Source organism: Canis aureus, chromosome 17, assembly GCF_053574225.1.
Source record: "Canis aureus isolate CA01 chromosome 17, VMU_Caureus_v.1.0, whole genome shotgun sequence".
In the NCBI taxonomy this organism is placed as follows: Eukaryota; Metazoa; Chordata; class Mammalia; order Carnivora; family Canidae; genus Canis; species Canis aureus.
The window spans coordinates 29,023,928-29,048,615 of NC_135627.1; positions in this window are offsets into that span (position 1 = coordinate 29,023,928).

The window sequence follows — 24,688 nt, forward strand, 5'->3', positions numbered from 1 at the left end:
ATTTCAAAATAAGACCCATATTTCAGTCCTGATGAATCAAATATTTAAGAAACATTATTTAAGTGGAGAAATATACCTGGAAAAAATCACTACTGACCCTGAGAGTCCTCTTTGAAAGATTCTAGCCATAGATGATTTAACTTCGATTTAATCCTGCTTCTACCAAGGGTTATCATAGTAAGCAATGCTCATAAAGGTTCTGGGAGTATCAACAAGGGTCAGAGATCAGAAAACATAAGATATAATATTAGATAAAATATTAGCAATCCTGGAAATATTCACAGAGTCATACATTATGTTAGAGCTACTGAATTCCATGTAGTAAAATAAAAATGGGAAATTGTACAAGCCACTTTCTTTTTTATTACAAAAGTTAAGGTCTAATTTAGAATTGTGAATTTATATAAATAGCCATTAATACCATTTTATTAGTTCAGGTATTCAAGGTATGAACGTATAAATATAGCAGGATTTATGGAGTCTGCATTAGTAATTAGTAATTCAGTATACACACACACACACACACATGCATATATATGCATGTGTGTGTGTGTATATATATGAGGTTTTTAAGATTTACAGAACTATGAAGATGCCCTGGGAAGCCTTTTGAGTTCATGTTAAATCATGTTTATGAAAATTACTTAATAGATACATCCACTTCTTTCTCTCTGCCAATCACATGTAGTGTGTGATGATACTGGTGGTGATGATGATAACAGCTGTCAGTTCTGTGTACCTAGCAAGCACTTTGGCACTTTCTGCCATATATGCTCTGTGTCATTTAACCTTCCCAGCCCTGCAATTTAGGCATTACTCCTACTTTACAGATGAAGGAAAGGAGGCACAGAGAGAGAGGTACTTGCCCAAGGTCACACAAGCGTGCAGCAGAACTAGGAGTAAAACTTCTGCCTGTTGCCAAAAGCTATGCTCTTCCGTTGACCACAGGACATTAGTCATAAAAGAACACTGAGTATGAACAGAGGTAGAGAGTGACTCCATTTACCTCATAGTAAGATGGTAGCTTTTTTCCACTGGAGTGTTCACCAAAAATCCTGAAGAGGACTCTGCATAGTTTCTTTCTATGTTATATGATGTATTTTATGTGTTTTTGTATTATATGACCCAGAAGGTCATTATGTACTTCATAAATATCTAAATCTTGGACAAAATGCAACAACCTTTGTTCTTTTACTTTATCATTTCCCTTGACCTTACTTGAGAATTTGTGCCTACACTCATAAAAGTGGAGAATTAAGTCATTATTGATTTAATAAACTTGATCAACTTGGATTATTTAGGTTATCTCCTTTCCTTGTTATACTTTTTTAAAGCTTCAAAAAATTGATAAATATATATGTAAAACATTATGAATAATATGTACATGTGATTTAAAAGAATTAAGAAGAGAAACATCCATATACTCCCTAACCCAGGTTACCAAATAGGACAATACCAATAGCTTGAATCTCCTGTTTGCTCTCTCTGGAATGTTTCTCTTACCCCTTCCCTCAGTGAACCATTATCCTAAATTGTACACTTAACACTCCCTTGCTTTTCTTCATGATTTAACTCTATATGTAGGTGTTCTTAGATATTTATTGTGTTGTTTTAATTTAGAGCTCAACATTAGGCTTCTAGATCCATCCATTATAATGCTTTTAATTGTAGTTTTTCATTTTTACTGCATAGTATTTTATTTATACTATGTTTGATATTAATATATGACAACAAATCTATTATCAGTAGGCATCTGGATTTTTCAAATGCTTTTGCTATTCCATATTTGGTTGCAATGAATATTTTGTACATGTTCTTCTGATGCACATATACAAGAATTTATTCAGAGTATTTGTCTAGGAATGCAATTGGTAAGTTATATTGGATGTAAGACTTTTAATTTAGCAGGCCATAGTGAATTATTTTCTAAAGTGGTTATACTAGTTTTCATTCTCTTTTTTATATGATTTTTGGCCATCTATGTTTAGATTCTGCTAAAATAACTATTCTTTTCTGTTCCTCATTTTTCTAGTAGTTGTTAGTCTTTATTTAATTATTATTTATTTTTTCCCAGAATTAAAATAAAATGTACCTGGATATGAATCCTTTGTCAATTGTATGTGTTGTCTCCCAGTTTTTGGCTTGCAAAATAAGAACATTATTGTTGCTCCAAGTCTCTCCTTTCTTTCTACTGGTTAGAAGTCTTGGGTAACAAAGTGGGAAAGGACAAGCAAAGAGAGTTTAAAAAGATGACCTCACTCCTTACCTGTCCCAACTTTCTTCCCACTGCAGTGGGGAGAATGAAAATATAATATGAGATAAAGATGGAAATTTGACAGTTACATGAGACTACACATTCTGAGAGCACTTTTGGTGACTCAAATTCAGTAAAGGAGTTTGAATTATCTAATGTAACTAGCATAGTTATGGGACTGCTCACATTTTTTATCCAGAAGAGGGGAAAATCTTTACTTGCAGCATATATTTTAAAGGGCTGATAGGAGACAAAATTAACTTTCATTATGATTAAATTCCTGATTGTCCTGAACAATCAGAACAATGTCCTGATTGTTCAATATACACATTCATCCAACACATATTTAGTGAGGACCTATCAAGTATTAGGTACTAAGCTAGGCCGATTACATAGAAGGGTAAGTAAGCACTGCTTCTGGTCTGGGGAGCCTGTCACCTTATATAGATTCGAAAACCTTTGGCAAGGAAAAAGTAACTGGTGAAATCTCTCAAGTCCCTGGCAGGACTTTGGCAATATTGCTTGTGGGAAAAAAATGGTTTCAATGACTAGCCACCTTAGTCTAAATTTGTATGGGAGTGAAATGTAGGCAGGCTAAGGTGGTCTTTTATACCTCTCCTCTCACATCTGCAGATTATGCTTCTCTATACTTGAAGGAGATTAATCAATGACATGTGAATTTATTCATTGTTATACAATGACGCAGTTAATTTTTCCTGTATCATGAGTTGATAAGTTGAAAATCTCAGTGGAATGGTGGCAATAGAACATCATTATAACTGGGACACCTGGTTGGCACAGTGGTTGAGCGTCTGCCTTTGGCTCAGGTTGTGATCCTGCGGTCTTGGGATTGAGTCCACATTGGGCTCCCCATAGGGAGCCTATTTCTCCCTCTGCCTATGTGTCTGCCTCTCCTTCTCTGTGTCTCTCAATGGATAAATACAGAAAATCTTTTTTTAAAAAAAGAACATAATCGTAACTAATCACTTTCTCAGAAACTAATCATATTTAATATCAATAAGCATAGTCCTTTCTGCAGATAATCATAGTTTAATTTCAAAAGTGAGAATGCTAACAGAATTAAATGGGAAACCAGGGCAGCCCGGGTGGCTCAGCGGTTTAGTGCTGCCTTCAGCCCAGGGCCTGATCTTGGAACCCGGGATCAAGTCCCACATCGAGCTCCCTGCCTGCTTCTCCCTCTGCCTGTGTCTCTGCCTCTCTCTCTCTCTCTCTCTCTGTCTGTCTCTCATGAATGAATAAAAAAAAAAATCTTAAAAAAAAGGGAAACCAGTAATAGTTTATAGCCAACAGATTAGTGTCAGAATACAGTGAGTTGGTAGCTGTAAGAGGAAAAAAATTACAAATACCTACAATTTAGGAAAATAAAAATACTGGAAGATAATATTATCGTAACTTTAACATCATTGGAACAAATACAACTAGGCATGTACTGTGTGAGACTCTTTTGGAAGTGAGTTAAATCAGACCCAAATTTAAGTTTTGGGGAGGATACTGAGTTAGAATAATTGCTGCGTCCTGATGGATATATTGGACCATATGCAGATTTTACCAAGGAGACATCATAAAATTGATTAGAAGTCTTTTGAACTATCTTATCCGTTGAAGATATAAAATTGTTGAGAGAGTAGAGATAGAGCTATTTGTGAGAATTCTTTTTCTTTTTTGAGAGAGTGTATCTTGTACACTACAGAGGAGGGGGCATAGATGATGGTTATACCAGGGCCTAAGGAAAGGGGCTTCCTTAGGTCTACCCATAATTCTTACTGCGTAGGTCTTTAGAGTTGGCTGTGCACTCTGACATACTGCTTTGGAAGTTCAGATGGCAGCAGAGATGGATCACTGCACTGTTATTGCAGCAGAGTGAAGGAACATAGCTGCTGGGCAGAGCTAATCTGACCCCCAGAGTTGGTCAGGACATGGGGTAAATGAATGTTTCCTTTGAGCAAGATGAGGGTCACCTGGAGAAAAAAAAAAAAAAAACTGGCCTAGAACCATTTTATTTATTTATTTTTTTTAACTTTTTTTTTTATTTATGATAGTCACACACAGAGAGAATGAGAGAGAGAGAGAGAGAGAGGCAGAGACACAGGCAGAGGGAGAAGCAGGCTCCATGCACCGGGATCCCGACGTGGGATTCGATCCCGGGTCTCCAGGATCGCGCCCTGGGCCAAAGGCAGGCGCCAAACCGCTGCGCCACCCAGGGATCCCCCTAGAACCATTTTAAATGCTACTCAGTGAAATACAGATAATCTGGGAATTGCTTTAAAATATCCTCCAGGGTGTGGCTCGGTCTGTTAAGTGTCTGCCTTCTGCTCGTGTCGGCATCCTGGGGTCCTGGGATCAAGTCCTACATTGGGCTCCCTGCTCAGCGAGAATCCTGCTTCTCCTTCTCCCTCTGTTATTTCCCCTGTTTGTGCGCGTGCTCTCTCTCTCTGTCACATAAATAAATAAATCTTTTTAAAAAATTAAATATAATATCCTCCAGGAGTGGGTTGAAACGTGCTGATTATTGTTGAAGCTGGAATATTGGTATATGGAGGTTAATCATATCATTCTCTCTACTTTGAAAATGCTTGCAAATGTCCATACCATAAAGTTTAGAATATTCTGCTCAAGGACCTCTATGGAAAGGCAATAGGATTCCAAGAGAGGAAGTGTGTTTGGCACATACCTCCCAGCATACTACGGACTGAGAAAGCACAGTGGTTGGAGGAGTAGAACACATTGTTCTTGTCAAAAGAACTTCCATAGAGGTATCTGATGCTTGGGAATTCTGTAGAATGTGTGGAAGTACTGCCATCAGGAAAAGTCCCATTTAAACACTTCTCCAGGCTAGATTGAGAAGCCATCGCTGATGGTGCCAGTCAGGTAATTACTGCCCCTATCCCCATTCATTTCTTCTTTCTTTCAAAAACAAGTCTGGCAAGTGGAGGAGATAAGTGAGAGAAGAAACTGGGTAGGAGGTTAAGTAAGAGAGAGGGAGAAGAAGAGGAGGGGGTGAGGAGGGAGATAGAGCTACCAACCCCATCTGAAAGGGGCAGGGAGCCTATGTGCAATCAACTTCAGTTAGGAGAGACAACAGGAAGACCAAGAGCCCATGTGCAGCAGGGAAGAAAATTTTCTATTCGAACTTAAGATCACAGTCCTGAGTACTACATGGGACCAGGCAATTTTAACTAGTGAATTGACATTTGGTTTGTGGTTTAAGGTACCTGCAGGACTTTATCATATCTAGGAATGACCTGGCTTTCTAAGGTTACATATTATCTCCTAAATCCAGTCCGGTTTTGGAGGTTTAGAGAAACTCTGAGGATGAACTAAAAGGACCTTCTGCATAAAGCAGAAGCCCTGGGCTCGCCCTAGCCCTGGAGCCTCACCTCTCCGGGTCCCAGGGCTTCATCTTCCCCCTGGAATCTCGGGGATTGAAAGTTGCTTCAAATTCAGAGAAAACTGCTGAGACCGACAAGTCCAGGCCTTTATATTCCGGAACTAAATATCACAGAAGGTTTTTTTGAGGTTGTGATTTTCTCCTAACAAGCCAAGGTTAACCAACGAATTAGTCAATGAATCATACAATTGCTTATTAAACATTTATTGAACACCTAGAATATCCAGCATTCTGTCATGGTCTAAAAGGCACATGTGGATTTCCTTGCTGTCTGTATCTGTGCAGCTATTGGCCATCTAATGTATCCCCAAGGCAGAGACATGGACATTAATTGGTTAGTTCATTTGTGGATAATTGCTGGATACTTTACTAAGCATCTACAATGTACCATCCTTGTGCATGGTATCAGAGATATAATGATTAGGGGAAAGAAAAAAAGAAGAAAAAAGAGGAAAGAAAAAGAAAAAAACAATGTATCCCCTGGCCTCATGTGACTTACAGATTAGGAGGGGGAAACATGTTAATGAAAGATTCACACAATAAAATCTAAATATCAACTGTGATATATTAAGAAGGGGAGGTACATGGTGTTATTCCCAGTACAGGAGCTTGTCCCCTGGTTATCAGAGTCAGGGCAAGCTAAAGGAATTTTACATTTCATCAGCAGAGATTAACTCAGTACCTTCTAGTGGGGTCAAGGAAGGGGGGAAAGGGAGATGGTTTTTAGAGACTTCTCCTCCAAAAGTGTTATCTTCCTTCCTTAAGAAAAATAGACTATTAATACAAATAGAATTAAAATTGAATTAATTTCCATGGGGAGAGCATCTTGCTTTCATTGATCTAAGAAACATGAAAAATCTGAACTTGGTACTTTTGTAACTTCTGCGATTTTAATTTCTGTGGAATAAGCTCTTTGTTATGCTCTAGGCTTTGAAGGAGTGGGAATTGAGTCTTGGACTTAATATCTTTTTAATGAACGTAGTGACAAGAAGAGATTTTGGCAGGACTCAGCAGCAGTCTCTCCTTCCTGAGGCAGAGAAGGGTGGCAGGAAGGACAGGAGGATTGAGTCAGGCAGCCAATAATTCCCCCACGACATCCTCAGGGGATGGCAGGTCTGTGGAGAAGACAGAGTGCAGAAGACCCAGGGTCTCAAGCATGGCTGTTGGTGACCTAAGGCTAAATCTCTTTGGGTCCTGGGATCTTCATGTCTCTCTCTGTTATTTATCTCTAGGCCTGGTACAGTGCATGGCACAAAACTAGTTTGCAAAATGTGTTTACTGAATGAGTGTTGGCACCTGAGACTATCTTTGAATGGCTTAAAACCAAGAACTCATATCAATAGACAATGAGGACCTTGGAAAGAATAGAGAAAGACCAAAATTGCCAAACAGGAGGGCCAGTACAGTGGTTATAAATCACTGAGCATCCAAATTGGCCCTCAGCTTCCTGGCAAGCTGTACACTGTCAAATGCATGTTTGGCTTAATGCTCAGGTGAATGGGTGGGTCCCTATTCTTTCTCAGCAGTGTGTATGCATGGTAGTTTCTGGAGATCTAGAAAACCCAGCTTGACCACTTGAGTGGGGAGAGCAGGCTGATGAGTCAGCATGGCTGCTGGCAAATTACTGATCTTGCAAAGAGGCTCCCATGGGCTGCTGCCCAGGAGACACACCAATACCCAACTTTTCCTGCACTCCAGGTAGTGGGAAAGAGGGAGGACTGCTGAGAAAGATGGGTTGAACATATCAGTTCCTTTTTTGGTTTTGGTAGAAGGAATGGTGACTTGGCTTCATTGGTTTCCTTAAGTCTTCTGCACATGTTCACTGTATTTTTAATTACTAATAGCTGTCACATAGGAACAGCATTCAGTTAAGAGTCATACATGTACCGAGACATCATCCTAACATCAAATCAGTGACTTTCTGTACTCTTTGGAATATTCATAACTGCCCTGCTACCTCATCTAAAAGTGCATTAATCAAATCAGAAAACTGCATTGCCGTAAATCAAAAGATGAACTGCATAAGTAATCATGTAACTGTATGAGAAAGAGGGAGAGACCGTTGCTTATTCAGAAGTTTACAATAAACTTTGGAGTCTTAAACTTGCTTTGCTCTCAAGAAAATTGTGATGCCTAGAACAGGGCCTGGGATACTTAACTGCTCAATAAATATTTGCTGAATGAATGAATGAATTTTCAGGCCCTGTCAATACTCATTCCATGACTTTATACAAATTAATAATTATAATTACTTCTTTGGAGTAATAACAGACTCATGAAAATGAACTCCTCATTTGTTTTTATAGATTTGATTTATTTATTTGAGAGACAAAGAGAGAGTGCACCTGTGTGCAGGGATTGGGGGGAGGAAGGAGCAAAGGAGGGAGAAGGAAGGGGAAAGATTCTCAAGAAGACCCCTCATTGAGCCACCCAGATGCCCTGACCCCTCATTTTTGAGCCTGGTTTTGGGCTGCGTGGCTTGATCTTGGGGAATAAGTTTATTCCTCAGGATGCTTGGTTTTTGTGTCTTTATTTGCTTTTCTTTTTGTTTGGTAGATTTGTTTAAAATTAGCCTGATTATCAGAGTAGACAATTTATTATTTTTTTCAAAGACTTTATTTATTTATTTATTCATGAGAAACACAGAGAGGGGGAGAGAGGCAGAGACATGGGCAGAGGGAGAAGCAGGCTCCATGCAGGGAGCTTGACGTGGGACTCGATCCCGGGGACTCCAGGATCATGCCCTGAGCTGAAGGCGGTGGTAAACTGCTGAGCCACCCAGGCGTCCCAAGAGTAGACAATTTAAATCTACAATATTAAAAAAAGTTACTTGAATGCATACATTTGGCCATTAAAATAAGCCACTGGGAATCAACTACTCCTAAACCTAAGTGATGGCCTCAGTCTTTAGGTGAATGCCAGGCTATCGGGCAACCTTGCTCCATATTCATACCTAATTGTAGGTAAGTCCTGGGCTTCTTGTGACACAGGTAGAGTGAAGGTAGCTACACAGGAAGAGACCTCACAACTTGTCTCCCTTGCCCTGTCCCAAAGGGGACTTCCACATAAGTAAGTGAATTTTTGTTTCACTGTGGTCATGTAAACATACTATGGTCAATTCCATCAACTGAGGACAGCTAAAACATTTTATCCATGCAAAGCTCATTAGCTTCTAGACAGTCACTTCCAGAAGTTCATCTTTTCTTCTCAGTGGGAGAACAAATGGAAAGCTTGTAAGAGGTAGCCAACTTTTTATTTTTAATTTTGCAAGTGTTTTACAGTCATGACTACAAATAGAATGAAGATTTTTTTTCAGAGAAATCCAAAGTAAAGCTAAATAAATAAATGAAAACCTTAGTTTTTATTTGAGTCTCCTCTGTGTTGTCTTATAAATTTACCAAGCTCTTCTTTTTAGCAAAATATAGTGCCTAGTGGCATAGGAGTGGGTAATATAACATTTGCAGCTCAAAAATAACTTCCAGGTGTTATGGACTGAATTGTGTTCCCTTCATCCCTGAGATTCACATGTTGATGTCCTAACCCACAGTATCTCAAAAAGTGGGTATTTTAAGATAGAGGTAATATTTAAAGAGTTAATTAAGTTTAAAATGACATCACTAGAGTAGGGCCTAATCCAATACGACTGCTATCTTTTGTAAGAGGAAATTGGGACACAGACACACACATACAAAGAAAACCACAGGGATACACATGGAGAAGACAACCATCTATCTACCAGCCAAGGCGAGAGGCCTCAGAAAAAAACTAACACTTGATCTCAGACTTCTAGGCTCCAGAGCTGTGAGCAAATCAATTTCTGTTGTTAAATGACTTTTAAGGCCCAGTCTTTGGTACTTTATTATTTGGTACTAGCAAACTAACAATTTAGGCAAATGTTAGGGAAGTAGCAAAGTAAAGTGTTGTCCTTCTGGAACTAAGCAACACTTAAAGAGCCTGCAGAGGAAAGTATTCCTGCTTCATGAAGGCAGTCACTCCTATCACAGGATTTTATTGTTAATATTTGTGAAGTTTTTCAATATGCATAAATACATATACAGGATTTCCTTGTGTAATGAGATAATGGAAGTAATAATAAATGTTGGAGTGGGTGTAATTGTGACTGAAAGGATGATTTTTATGATACGGTAAAGGATACTATTGGCTGGAGCCAATTCATTACACTGCTCTGGCAGTCTGTTATTATTATTATTATTTCTAGCCCTTACTAGATTTCATTCTTTTAGATAAAAACATGCATATCAGCTTTGGAGTTTGATTGCCTTATGGGCATAAAGCTTTGCATATTTACTGCCCATGAATCATATCAGTATGTGAAATCCAGAGAAGATTCAATTTTTCCTGCTAGATGCACCTCCAGCCGTTTAATTAAAATATGTATTATTAATAAAACTATATTTAAGTCATATTTTTTACAGATATGACTGAAACATTAAGTGCAAATTGTTTCATACTTTCATAGTAATTTGCTTTTAACGTTTTGTGCCTTAATCAAGGTAGCACACTAGTTGAAGGTTTGTGGTCCTGCAGACTTTCAGCCGTGAAGTTGAAAAAAGCAAGTGGAAAATGGTGATTAATGAAAGGACATATTTACTTTTCAGAAAGACTTCATGGTTTTATTGCAAAAGGGATCTGTATCGAATAGGGAAGTGCATTAAAAAATAGCAGGAAAGAATATTTCATCTCTATTTCAGTACACAGCAATGGCATTTGCCATTTGCATGACAGCTTTTTCCATGTTTCTGAGCCAACGCTGTTTCAGCTAGCTGTCTGCCTTTAGATGTCACAGTTGTTCTTCCACTGAATGGAACCAACTCCAGCTTTTACAGTTCCCTGTGCATTCCAGAAACCTCGTCTAAGCAGGAGCACTGATTAGACATACTCTAGCTCACTTACATCGTTCTTAGCAAGGGTTCGATTCAAAATTGTTTCATTAAGCTGGTGATGACAGGAACAGCTGGGTGGCCGCATAACTTACTGTAAAAATGTACCCGTCTTTATGGAATGTTAATTTCAGATGATCACATTTCCAAACTCTTACATTTGACCCAAGTGGTGATGGTGGTGAATGGGGCAGAGAAAGCTGAAAGGAAAAATATGCAATGACTACCAGTTACTATGTGCCAGGCACTGTGCTCACTTGTTTGCTAGTTCGGTTATTTAATCTTTATGACAAAGCTTCAAGGAAGAAATGCTCATCTCATGTGTTTCACATGAAGAAATGCAGGCTCCTAGAAGTTATGGGACTGGCCCGGCTTCATAGCTGGTAAATGACTGAGTGTGAGTTCAGACCTTTGGCTTTTTCACTCCAAAGCTCAAGTGAGACCACTATATATTTTCTTGAATATTGGGGCTGCTACAAACACATGCATTTGTTGTGTCTAGCCCTAAGTAATTATATAAATATTCCATTATCCAATATCCCTACAAAGTCTCCAAACAATCAACCTAACCTCTTTTCTTTTTGCTTTACTCCTCTAGTTCTTTCTTAATCCTTCCCTTCCCTTGCTGCTTCTCTCTCCACACATGGAAATGCTCAGTTACACCTGGGTGGACTGATGATGAACTTTCTATTTTGACATACTCTTTAGTATAGAATTTTACATGCATCATGTTATTTACCATTTTGATTAAATTCCACTATAGTAGTAAATTTCATACTGGAATTAAATTCCAGTATAGTAATTTTCTAAGTGGCTTAACTACTAGAATTTGATTTTTAAAAGTAATTTATTTGTGACTCTAGAGGAGTCTGTAATTATAGAATCAAGATTAGTGAGGTCATCTCCTTTACTTTAAAACTGTTTTGATTGGAAGTTATTAGCCAAGCTAAAAAGAAGAGGCATTTTATATTTTCTTTCCTTGGGATACACACACACACACACACACACACACACACCCCTCATGTGTGTGTCTGTGTGTGTGTGTTTGTGTGTGTATGATACAGTTCTGACTCCATGACATCTACTAAGGTGACACTGGATTGGAAAGTTCTCCTTTAAGAAGAAGTAAAAGCTGAGCCATAGAATAAATTAAGCCATAAAATAAAAATCCTCACTCAAATGTCTCTACTATGGTTAAAGAAACCTCTTCTAACATTAAGTTCACATTACAGAAATACTTAAATGTGGCTTTTTGCCTTCCATTTTCCCATTCCTCCACACTAACTATAGAAATTGAACTGAGCATCATATTGGTGGTGACCAGAAAAACAAATGCTTCTCTCTTTTCCCTAATCAGTGGGAGAATTGACCTTTGCTTATTTTTTTTAAACAATTTTTTTAATTTTATTTATTCATTCATAGAGACATACAGAGAGAGAGAGAGAGGCAGAAACACAGGCAGAGGGAGAAGCAGGCTCCATGCAGGGAGGCCGACGTGGGACACGAACCCAGGTGCCCAGGAGCACACTGCGTGCTGTAGGCGGCGCTAAACCGCTGTACCACTGGGGCTGCCCTTGACCTTTGTTTAAAATAATAACTGTGACCATGCTAGAAAACCAAGGGAAACCAAGCAAAATCAGATTTAATTTTCAATAATTGCAAAAGAAATCTAGGCAAAGAAACAGAAAGCCCCCAAAGCCCAATATAATCTAAGTTCCAAGAATCAAGTGGCAAGTTGCTGGATCTGGTTTGGCAAGGTCCTGGTGAGTTTCAATGCACTGCACATATTTTTATTTCATCTTTCACTGAGCATCCTTGAAGAGAACTCCACTGGCTTCCCAGAGGACATGCTGCCTCTTGACTCCTCAGAGCTCTTGCCATGGAAATTAGTCAAACTCGAAAGGCCCTGAGTGTGCTCTGGCAAAGAAACAAAACACACTCTGAAGGACTTACTATTTGCAACACTCAAATTCCAAATCACACTTGTGAGTGCACACATGCTCTCATGCATACACACAAACATTTCAAAGTGTGATAACCTATCTTGTAGCTAGGCCCCCAATGCAGCTTGATCTGCCTCAAGCTAGCCTGACACATTTGAAGTGGAAAATACATAAAATAAATACAATGAACTGGGTATTAGATTGGCACAAATACCTGTCTTCAAGGAAGAAAAGCCTGAGAGGAAGTAAAGTAAACAGAGCCAGTAACTTTGGCAGGAATGGGTAATGGAGAAGCCCTTTGTGGAGTGGCAGCTATGGAAACTCCCAGTGTACCAGGTGGTTGGATTGAGTGAGGCTTGGCCACTGAAAATATTGTGGGTTAGGTGATATTTTTCCTGACGTGCTACAATCATTTTCAGAACTGGGATGTCCCAGGACAACCACATGGCAGCAAGGTGATTGGAATCTGTTGAACAAAGTACTGTCTGCTCCTTCCCTTATTTATAATTTTTCATCCTGGTCTTGGAGCCAGGGGAAAGTTCAAGAAGCCTCATGTATGGGCAGATGTGAATAACATAGGACACTGAACTTTAACTTGAGTGAGTTTAATCAGTTTTGCTTTAAAAAATATATACAATTAAATAAAAAATTCAAATGATTTAGTCACTTTTTCTTTTGCCCTGTAACAGTCAGTCCTATTAGGTTGAGCCATGTTCTCTCCTATTACTTTCTGTTTGTCCTTCCCAAGTACCTAGAGACAGACATTGTAATGGTAGCTCAGGTCCTTGTCTTCTTTCCAGTCTGATCGTTGGAATGTTAATTTTTACATTGGACTACAAAGAGGTAATATTGTGCTGTCATATGCTGGTGCTTACTTACCCTAAGGAACTTTTTCCAAAAGCTCAGCTCAGTTTTTGCAAGGATCTTGCAAGTGAGGTCCCAGTTCAGTCCCTATTATCTGCTCAGGGCTACTAATAAGTTAACAGTTGTTTTTTTCTGTCCTTCTTTTGAGTTACCTCAGGCAATACAATTGAGAAGCTGATGAATTACTTGTGAGCCTGTTTTAGGTATCTCAGGAAAATTCAGAGACATTTAAATTCTCTAGTACATTTTGCTTAAATTGTGAGGGCTACATTGTGCATACAAAAAACCATTTTGATGCCTTGGGAAACCTGCATGGCCTTTTCTTTCAAATGCCATGCTTGAACCACAAATGGGGTGAGTATCCATTCTCTGTGGTCACATAACACACCGGAAAAAGCCTCTGTGCACTTGCTGCATTTTGTACAATGGATACCTTTCTGAGCTGATCTCTCTTGATAGTCTGAAAGCTCTTTGAGGGTGAGATTCATGCGTGTGATGAATGGGTCTGATTCATCAGTGTACCCCCTTTTTTGGTGTCTTGTACATCATAGGCCCTTAAAAAATGTTTAACAGAAAGGAAATGGGGAGGCAGAGGGTAGAGGTATAACTACATTTCCCTCCATTTGTTTTGAAGTAGGTTTTACTTAAAAGGTAAAATTGCATTTTGACTACAAATACTGAGGTTTTTGCGAGACTGTTTGTCTTAGATTTGCTCATTCTCCTCTCCTTGGTTTATATGCTGAATTTGTTGATCAAAAAAATTTCTCTGGTGAGACAATTTGTTTTACAATAATTTTTAGTCATGAAAATGAAATTCTAGAACTTGCTATATAAATTTGCAAAGGATTTTACTTAGAAGCACCTCTACTGTGGACCTTTGGTGGTTGCTACCATCTTTGGAAGCCAAGTATGCTTATTTATATTCAGTTTTAGATATTTTCCAATTTCTATTATTTTTTTGTAATGACTGATGAACTAGTCAGAATTTTAAAAATTCTATCAATGATTTTTTGTTTAAACTATCTTTTGTTATTGGTATCACTGTTGCTATTGCTGTCAGAGAATATCATCCATGTGATATGGATTCTTTTTTTATTTTTTTATTTTTTATTTTTTGGATTCTTTTTAAAATAGAACTAAATTAGTAGGTTTTTATGATAGAAAACTTTAAAAATAAAACTTTTTCTTAAGAGAACTTTTAGGTTCATAGCAAAATTGAATAGCAGGTACAGAGATTTCCAATATACCCCTGCCCCCACATACATAACCTCCCCGTCATCAACATCCCCCAACACAGAGGCCCATTCCTTACAGCTGATGAACCTACATTAACACATCATTATCACCCAAAGTCCATAGTTTACTTTAGAGTTCACACTTGATGTTGTACCTTCCATAGGCTTGGACAAATGTGAAATGACATATATCCACCATTATAGAATCACACCAGATAGGTTTACTGTCCTAAAAATCCTCTGTTCTCCACCTATTCATCCTTTTCTCGCTGCTGATCCCTGTCGACCACTAATCTTTTTACTGTCTCCATAATTTTACTTTTTTTGGAATGTCATATAATTGGAATCACATGATTGCAGTCTGTCCTGGCTAGCTTCTTTCACTTAGTAATGTGAATTTAAGTTTCCTCCATGTCTTTTTATGGCTTGACAGCCCATTTATTTTTAACTCCTGAATAATATTCCATTTTCTGAATGTACCACAGTTTGTTTACCCATTCACCTACTGAAGAACATATTGGTTGCCTCTAAGTTTTAGCAATTATAACTAAAGCTACTGTAAACATCTGTGTGCATGTTTTTCACATAGACATAAGTTTTCAACTCCTTTGGGTAAATACCAAGGAATTTGATTGCTGGAATGTATGGTAAGAGAGCATCTAGCTCTGTAAGAAACTGTAAAACTGTCTTCCAAAGTGGCTGTCCTATCAGTGATGAATAAGAGTTCCTGTTGCTACATATCTTTGCCAGCATTGGGATGTTGTCAGTGTTTAGGATTTTGATCATTCTGTTGGATGTGATATCTATCAGTCATATCTCATTGTTGTTTTCATTTGCAGTTCCCTAATGACTTACCATGTCGAACTTTTTTTCATATGCTTATTTGCCATCTGTATATCTTCTTTGCTGAGTGTTCAGGCTTTGAGCTCATTTTTTCAGTCAGGATGTTTGTTTTATCATTGTTGAATTCTAAGACTTGTTTGTATATTTTGGATAGCAGTCCTTTCTTAGATATGTCTTTTGCAAATATTTTCTCCAAGTCTGTGGCTTGTCTTCTCATTCTCTTGACATTGTCTTTTGTAGAGCAAAAGTTTTTAATTTTAATGAAGTCCAGCTTATCAATTATTTCTTTCATGGATCATGACTTTGATATTGAATCTAAAAAGTTATCACCAGATCTAAGGCCATTTATATTTTCTCCTATGCTATCTTCTAGGAGTTTTATAGTTTTGCACTTTACATGTCAATTTATGATCTAATTAGGCTTAATTTTTGTGAATGGTATAAGATTTGTGTCTGAATACTTTTTTTTTTTTTTTGGCATGTGGATGTTCAAATGTTTTAGAACCATTTGTAGAAAAGACTATCTTTTCTCTATTGTCTTTGCTCCTTTATCAAAGACCAGTTGACTATATTCATGTGAGGCTATTTCTGGGCTCTCTGTTCTGTTCCATCACCTATTTGTCTATTGTTTTGCAAATACTAAACTATCTTGATTACTGTATATAGTAAGTTTTGAAGTCAGGTAGTGTTAGTTTTCCAACTTCATTCTTCTCCTTCAATATTGTATTGGCTCTTCTTGGTCTTTTATCTCTCATGTAAATTTTATCTATTTTTTAAAAGATTTTATTTATTTATTTGATGAGAGTGTACAAGCAGGGGGAGCAGGAGGGAAAGGGAGAAGGAGAAGCAGGCTCTCCACTGAGCAAGCTCTTCCTGATGTGGGGCTCAATCCCAGGACCCTGGGATCATGACCTGAACCAAAGACAGATGCTTAATGGACTGAGCCACCTAGGCATCCCTCATGTAAACTTTAGAATCAAAGAAATATATCATAGGGGAAATTCAAATTAAAACAATAGTTGATCTATAGATTCAGTGCAATTCCAGTCAAATGCCCAACAAAATATTTTGTGGATATTGACAAACGGATTTTAGGGTTAAAAGATGGTCCACATCATATGGCATCAGGGAAATGAATTCTTTTTTGTTTGTTGATATTTTCTTTTTGATCTTTAACACAGGCAATCTTTAAAAATGCTCCAGATATGCCTTAAAAAATATGTGTCCACTAATTGTTGGATATAAGGTTGTATATATTTCTGTCAGTTTCAGATTTTTAATTTGGTGTTCAAATCTTCTCCAACTGTTTCTTGAATGACTTATCTAGATATACCTGGGAGATCTTTTTAAAAACTTAATCTGATGGTAGATTTGACTATTGCTACATACAGTCAGGAAATTTATGCTTTATGTATTTTGAGGCTCCATTGTTTAATATATAAATATCTAGGATTGAGTTCTATCAGGTGAATTTTTCTTTTATTTTTAGGAAATGTACTGCTTTAACCATAAGATTTGGTTTTACCTTGAGGTGCCTGGGAGGCTGTCAGTTAAGCATCTCGCTCTTGATTTTCACTCAGGTCATGATCTCAGAGTCATATGATAGAGCGCATTGGGCTCTGCACTGGGTGTGGAGCCTGCTTAAGATTCTCTCTCTCCCTCTCTCCCTGCCCCTCCTGCCCATAGCCCTTTCATGCTTGCTGCTCGATCTCTCCAAAGGAAAAAAAAAAAAAAAAAAGAAAAAGAATTGGTTTTATTTTAATGTTTATTCTGTTTTGTATTAATATTGCCTGGAAGCTTTGTTTTGGTTAGTTTTACTTTTTATTACTTTAAATAATATTTTTTTCATTGCATTTTGATATTTCTTTTGTAAATGGACCTGGATTTTGATTTTTGTCTTATTTAATATTAATCTGAACATCCCTATCTTTCAACAAAGAAGTTTAGTTCATTTATATTAAGTGTGATTACTAATTTAGGGGGACTAATTTATAAAGTATTCTTTTATGGTTTTTTTTAAGATTTATTTATTTATTCATGAGAGACATAGAAAGAGGCAAAGACATAGGCAGGGAAGAAGAAAGCTCCCTGGGGAGAGCCCCATTAGGGACTCAAGGCTAGGACACTGGGATCATGCCCTGAGCTGAAGTCAGACACTCAACCACGGGGCCATCCAGACATCCATTTGTGGTTTATTTTTACCATGCTTTTCATTACTTCCTTCTTCTCTTTTCTCCTTTTAATTCATTGAATTTTTATTGTTGCTTTTATTTCTATTTATCTTATAATATGGAATGTATGCATTTAATGCCTATTCTTGCAATTAACCTTAAATTTTTACCAAGCATAGTTGATTTAATAATATCAAGAAGCAGGGATGCCTTTGTGGCTCACTGGTTGAGTGTCTGCCTTCAGCCCAGGGTGTAATCCCATGATGCTGTGATCCTGGGGGTTCCAGGGTTCCAGGATCAAGTCCTGCATCAGGCTTCCTGCAGGGAGTCTGCCTTTCCATCTGCTTATGTCTCTCCCTATCTCTGTGTCTCTCATGAATAAATAAATTAAATTTTTAAAAAATAATATTGAGAAACAATGAATATTTCTATTTTCCAATTGAACAAAAGATTCTTAGAATATTTTTTTTAAAGATCGTATTTATTTATTCATGAGGGACACACAGAGAGAGAGAGAGAGAGAGAGAGAGAGAGAGGCACAGACACAGGCAGAGGGAGAAGCAGGCTCCATGCAGGGAGCCTGACATGGGACTCAATCCTGGGTCTCCAGGATCACACCCTGGGCTGAAGGTGGCACTAAACCGCTGAGCCACCCGGGCTGCCCGGTTCTTAGAATATTTTGATTCTAATCAACTGCATATGTTATTGTCATTCAATATTTTACTTTCACTTTGCTTATACTTTCAATGTACTTGATTAATATTATAATTTTATTCATTTGAAAACTGTGATTTTTGCTTTCCATTGAATTCTAATAGACATGGACCAGGCATGGACAACTCTACTGCTCTTCTCCCAGGTGCTGGGACCAGGTGGCCACCATCACAGTCTCTGCTCCACCCCACAGACACAATCCTCTTCTATTCTCCCCCTAGAACACCTATACCCTAGTTCTCCTGTCCCGGGCCCCTCTGCCAAGTTCATCCGCAGCTTCTTGCCCAGGATCATGGGAGTCGGTAGCCGCCTCTCCCCCAATGGAGTCTTTGCTTCTCCTGTAGTAGTGAGCTTGTGCTGTCCCTAGGCTGCGGGGCATGGCCTGGCTCCCAGATGCCCACAGAACCTTGGCGTGACCTACCGCCTCTGCTTCTACACTGGAGCCAGCTATCTCTCCTACACCTGCCACTCAATAAACAGTGTCTGTGCCCCTCAAAAAAATAGTTGGTTATTTTCACCAACTATTTGAATGTATTTCAATGTCTTTTAGCTTCTATGACTCAATTTTTTTCTTGACTTTTTTAATGGGTTATCTTTTTCCTTCCTGTGTTAGCTTGTGCAGTTTGCTTCTAGAAGTTCTACTTTCCTGTTATTTAGGTCTACCTATTTTTAAATCATTTTTTACCCTAATTCATCATCATGATTTCTTTTTGTCTTATGCTTATTTTAGACAGACCTTTATTATTATTTTTCTTTCAAGTTATTTTTTTACTTGCAGTACCATTTCTCACTTATTTACATCTTCTGATGTTCCCTTGTAGTGGTTTGTTCCCTTGATTTTTTGACATGGGATTTTGTTTGTTTTGTTTTCTTGGAAGATTCCATGTATCTTGGGTTGAATATATTTTTTCTATGCCGCAATGGTACTTTTTTTTTTTTTTTTTTTGCCAGGATCCTAAGGGCTTTAATTTCTCAGCTTCAGACCCTCACAACATAGGGATAATGTAAATCTAGCCCTCAACATTTGCACAGATACAAGGTAATAATTTTAATTTTTATAAACAACTTTTTTTTTCCTTCCAAGAGACATAATCCTAGAAGCAATCCTCTACACTATGTCAAGTAGCAAGTAAGAGTTTTTCCAGTCCACTTCACTAACTAGGTGGGACTTTAAAGATCTTGACTTTATGAAAGGTCTTCATCTAAGCTTCTCTCCTGATACTACCTGGCTTGTTCCTAAATTGGCATTAAAAATAGTCCCACAAATCCTAGGATCATATCTGGCTTTAAAATGTATGGAAGTGGCTGTGTTTTGGTGAGATTGCTGCCCTAACTTTTAGTTCTCCCTTCATTCTTAAATCTGGAGGAGTTAGCTTTTCTTTTCTAGTTTGACTATGTATTCAAACATAATTTTAGAATCTTTAATCTAACATGTTAAATATTATTGCATCCATGGGTTACCATTAGAGATGAATGCCTGTTAACTCAATCTGTTATAATGCCAACACTGGAATTAAAATGTTCTTTAAAGAAAATAAAACTTATTATGTAAAAATATTTTACTAAAAATATGTTAAGAGGGCAGCCTGGGTGGCTCAGCGGTTTACCGCCGTCTTCGGCCCAGGGTGTGATCCTGGAGACCCAGAATCGAGTCCCGTGTGGGGCTCCCTGCGTGGAGCCTGCTTCTCCCTCTGCCTGTGTCTCTGCCCCTCTCTCTGTCTCTCTGTGGCTTATGAATAAATAAATAAAATCTTAAAAAAATATGTTAAGAAGTGAGACTCCAAAGATTTATTTTTTGATTCCACTTTTTTGTTTTCTTTTTATCAGCAATTTGTCTTGCTTTGAGTACTTGCTCAAATTGTTTGCTTTTGTCCATTTATACAATTACTTCCCTCAAATTAACCTGGAAGACAAAAAATATTTGCTGTCTTTGTAGGTACAAAGGGCCTAATTGAGAGGAATTTGCTGTTACTCTATATTCCATCCAGGGAAAACAGAAGAATATGCAATGCTTTTTATTTTGTTTTATTTTTGCTTTTTTTTTTTTTTTTGGTTTTGCTTTTTAATTGGTGTTTAAAATCCTTGGCAACATTTATCTACAAGATCATTCAAAGAATCTATTTTTTAACTTAGGCCAGGGATCCTAAATACATGCCTCAACTCAGATTTGTGTTGGTTTTTATGCCACTGTAATTCCATGCCTAGCGCAGTCCTGCCACATGGTAAATACTCAAGTCATATATCTTAAATAAATTCCATGGTAGGACCAGATGAATGTGCCCACAGTAGCTCTCCAGGTGCAATAGCAAATATGGATATATAAACTAGTTAGTACCAGAGAAGTACTACTGAATAACTGTCCCTACAACTCAGTGGTTTAAATTCTTACAATGTTGTTTGGCTTCTATAGGCTAGGTTCAGCTGGGCTCATTCATGTCTATGTGTAGAACATTGAAAATCTAGTCTGGGTTCACTTGTCACAGCTTGTCTGTGCTCCAAGTGTGTCTCTTGGATCTATTAGGATCAGTGGGCTAATCTAGACATGTTCTTTTGAGATAAGTGGCAGAGGCAGGGAGAGCAGACCAACTGCTCAAGAGTATTTCAAGCCTCTATTTGCCTCATACCCTTTAATATCACATTGGCCAAAACAAGAAACAAGGTCAGGCCCAGGACTAATGAAATGAGAAGGATATGTCTCCTATGGAAGTAAGGGGAAGGGAATTTTTCTGAACAGCAATCCAATCTATTTCATGTGGTAGAGATTCAAAGCTTCTCCAAAGTAATTTCCTATTTAAAGGGTTCCTACTTTTGGAGGCATTTATCCGCTATTATAGGAAGTATGAAACTCTCCTTTTAAAAATCTATAGTCCCTTTCCAACTAGGGCCCGGCAGAATGGCTCCCACAAAGAAGGGTGGGGAGAAGAAGAAGGGCTGTTCCGCCATTAACAAGGTAGTGACCAGAGAATACACCATCAACATTCACAAACGTATCCATGGAGTGGGTTTTAAGAAGTGTGCCCCTCCGGCACTCAAAGAGATCTGGAAATCTGCCATGAAGAAGATGGGAACTTCAGATGTGCGCATTGACACCAGGCTGTCTGGGCCAAAGGAATAAGCAGTGTTCCATACCATATCCCTGTGCGGTTGTCCAGAAAACGTAACAAGGATGAAGATTCACCAAACAAGCTCTACACACTGGTTACCTACGCACCTGTCACCACTTTCAAAAATCTACAGACTGTTAATGTGGATGAGAACTAATCGCTGATTGTCAAATAAAGGTATAAAACTGCAAACAAACAAACACAAAACTATAGTCTTCTCTTATTATTATGAATGGTTACTCTTTTTTGAGTGCCTACCTTGTGTACGTGATTGATATACAGTATTAAAGTCAATTATTACAACAGCCCAACAAAATAACTATTTTATTCATCTTTACTTTCCAATTAAAATAGTGACTCAGACTAAGTACCTGGCTGTAAGTCAAATGGCTAGTAAGTGGTAGGGTATGTCTCCAAATTCAATTCTTTCTGAATCCAAAGTTCATGCCTTATGAATTCTCTATGCAACCTAACAGCCTGGCTGATCCACCCTTGAAATAATCCATGCTATCTTTTCACCAATACAATTCTAAAGCTGCTTCTCAGGGAAGAGTTTTGAGATCTGATTGGAAAAACAAAACAAAACAAAACAAAACAAAACAAAAAACACCTGATATGAAGACAATTTGTTTTTTAGAGGGCTGTGTTTTCTTTAACAAGAGAGGGATTAAAAAGGTACAGAATCTCTGTTTGATAAATGAGATAAATTGGTTAGAATTGAATTAACTACTTACCTTTCCTATAGCATTTTCAAAGTAATATCAGTTTATTGCCACTATCACCTTTATATTATTTTAGCAATATTGTCATCTTATTGAATATTTGTACTTCTGTTTATATGTTCTCCTAAAAACCTAGCTTAACAGTTTTCAAATGTAATCTATTTTTAGTTCAGGATGTCCTGGAACCTTAGAGCTTCAAATGTTTTCAGAAGTCAAAAATATATTTAAAAAAATTTTAAGTAATTTTCTGAGCACTAAATTATAACATATTCTCTGTGTTCTCAGTGTGTACCTTGTTGGAAATACCCTCGGTAAGCAAATGTCATCTGACAGTTTTACAACTCCAGCAAAAATAAATGCAGAATTGCCGATTTATCACTGGGTCTGATACACACATGCACACACATATTACTATTTACATCTTCAAAATTGTAGAAACTTTAACAAGTTAATTGCTGATGCTTGAATTGATGATGAAGTGTGAGTAGAAATACATGAGTTGGTGACTGATGGCAGTGTGAGTATAGAGCAGACATTTAGCTATTTTGGCGTGGCTACCAGCTTTGCCTGTAATTATCTCTATAATCTTAGTAAAACCATGTTATCCCCTCCCGCACAGTGAACCCTCAATTCTCAGCTTCTCCCATAACCAGACTACCTGTTGCTTATTTTGGACTTGCTACTTCCTCCTAACATTACATCTGACAAAAAAAAAAAATCACATTGATAGTTTATCTTTTCTTTTTCTTCTAGAAAGAAGGAACTAGACTGATGGGGCAATATTCTACTGTGCTTTTTCAAAGAGCTGTGTGAACTGGAGAGTTGTAGTGTCAGACATGAAGAGTTTATTGATTTCAAGTGTAAGTTTGTGAGAACACTCGAAGAAGATGAAATATCCCTAACTTCTGTGAGTCCTACAGTACAATAGCCATCCTCCCTTCTTTCTTGCTAGCAGAATTCTAGTTTTACTTGTGCAGCCATATTGATAATCCCAGGCTGTTGTCTTGTTCAGATCACTGCTCTTTGTGTATAAGATTCTTGGAACTCAAATAGTTCTCCTTCTACTACAAGTGCGAAGCCATTAGTGATGTTGACACTGATGCAGCTCCCTCACCTCATTGAGCTTTTGAGCCAGTTTTGGTACCACTCTAGACTGACTGCTATGTGAGACAATTAAACAGCTTTCATTATTTTAGCCTCCATTAGTTGGGCTTTCTGATATTTGTGGCCAAATGCATCTTTAACACAATGTATGTGGCAAATCCTAATTTTATCATTGAAGTTTATGTGCACTTTTTTTTTGCCTTCTGAATGCATTTTTAGACTCTTTGTTTAAAAACTTTCTAATTTGTTTGCGTATAAATCTGGGCATTGAGAAAAATTGATGAGCATGTCTGACTTCTCAATTTGGTACTTGGTAGAGTGAAATGTGCCATCATTGTACCAGAGCCTTTTTTAATCAAATAGCATAATCATATTGAGTTTCTGGAATGCATTGAGGACCTTGAATGAAATTATTTGGCTCTGAATAAATTGAAAAAAGATTTAAATCTCAGAGATTAATTTTTTCTCAAATCTTTCTATTATTAAAAAAATATTTTAAGTATAAAAATGTGTTGAAATGCACAGAAAATGCTCCAGAGCCAGGATTCCAATCAACTTATGGTGTGGGGAGGATATAGTCCATACCAGTTTGCCTTTGAGGTAGTATGTCTGGTCAGTGAGGTCTATGTGGACCAAATACCTCCCTCCAAGAAACTTGATCATAGGGTTGAGCCATTGCGTTTCTCTGACAACTATCTCTTTCAATTGGCTCAAATTGCCCATCACCAGGTTAGGTTTTGCTGAAGAAGACTAGACTTGAAAACAATGAGAACTAGAATGACTTTTTTGTAATCTGCACTGAACTATACTTCTAGCTACCAGGATCCCTCGGCCTATGTAATTAGTATTTAAAAAACCCTGGCTTCAGTGGGATTCAGGGTCATGTCTAAGATTATCTGTATCATCCTGTGCCACATGTTTCCTAGCATGTTGTATTTTATGACAGTTATCAGTTTCTTTCTCCAGGCAAGTTATCATAATCATGCTTACCCTACCATAAACTGCTTCTGCATCAATCAAGAAGCATCAAGTACAGGGTATAGCATCTTCTTTGAAGATTTTGTCACATTTCCTGCATCTTGCATATCTGAAGGATCTTGAATTTTGAACACAGCATTTATATTAATTTCTCCAACCAATTAGGTTTTAAAATTATACAGTTTTGCAGATGCTTATATTTGAGGGTTTAAAAAATTGATTGTCAGATCTTTCTTTTTTAAGTTGTGACTGCATAGCCTACCAATATTAGGCATGAAAGGACTTCCTAAAGGAAGCTTTCTGGCAGTTGTTGCCTTTACAAAGGAATCAACATCAGAGGCCCAGTGCCAAGGTGATTACAGAAAACCACTTTCCTTCATTCACTGGAGCCCTCTTGTGTCTAATTTTCTCCACAGAAAACATCTATTCCCCTCCATCCACCTGCC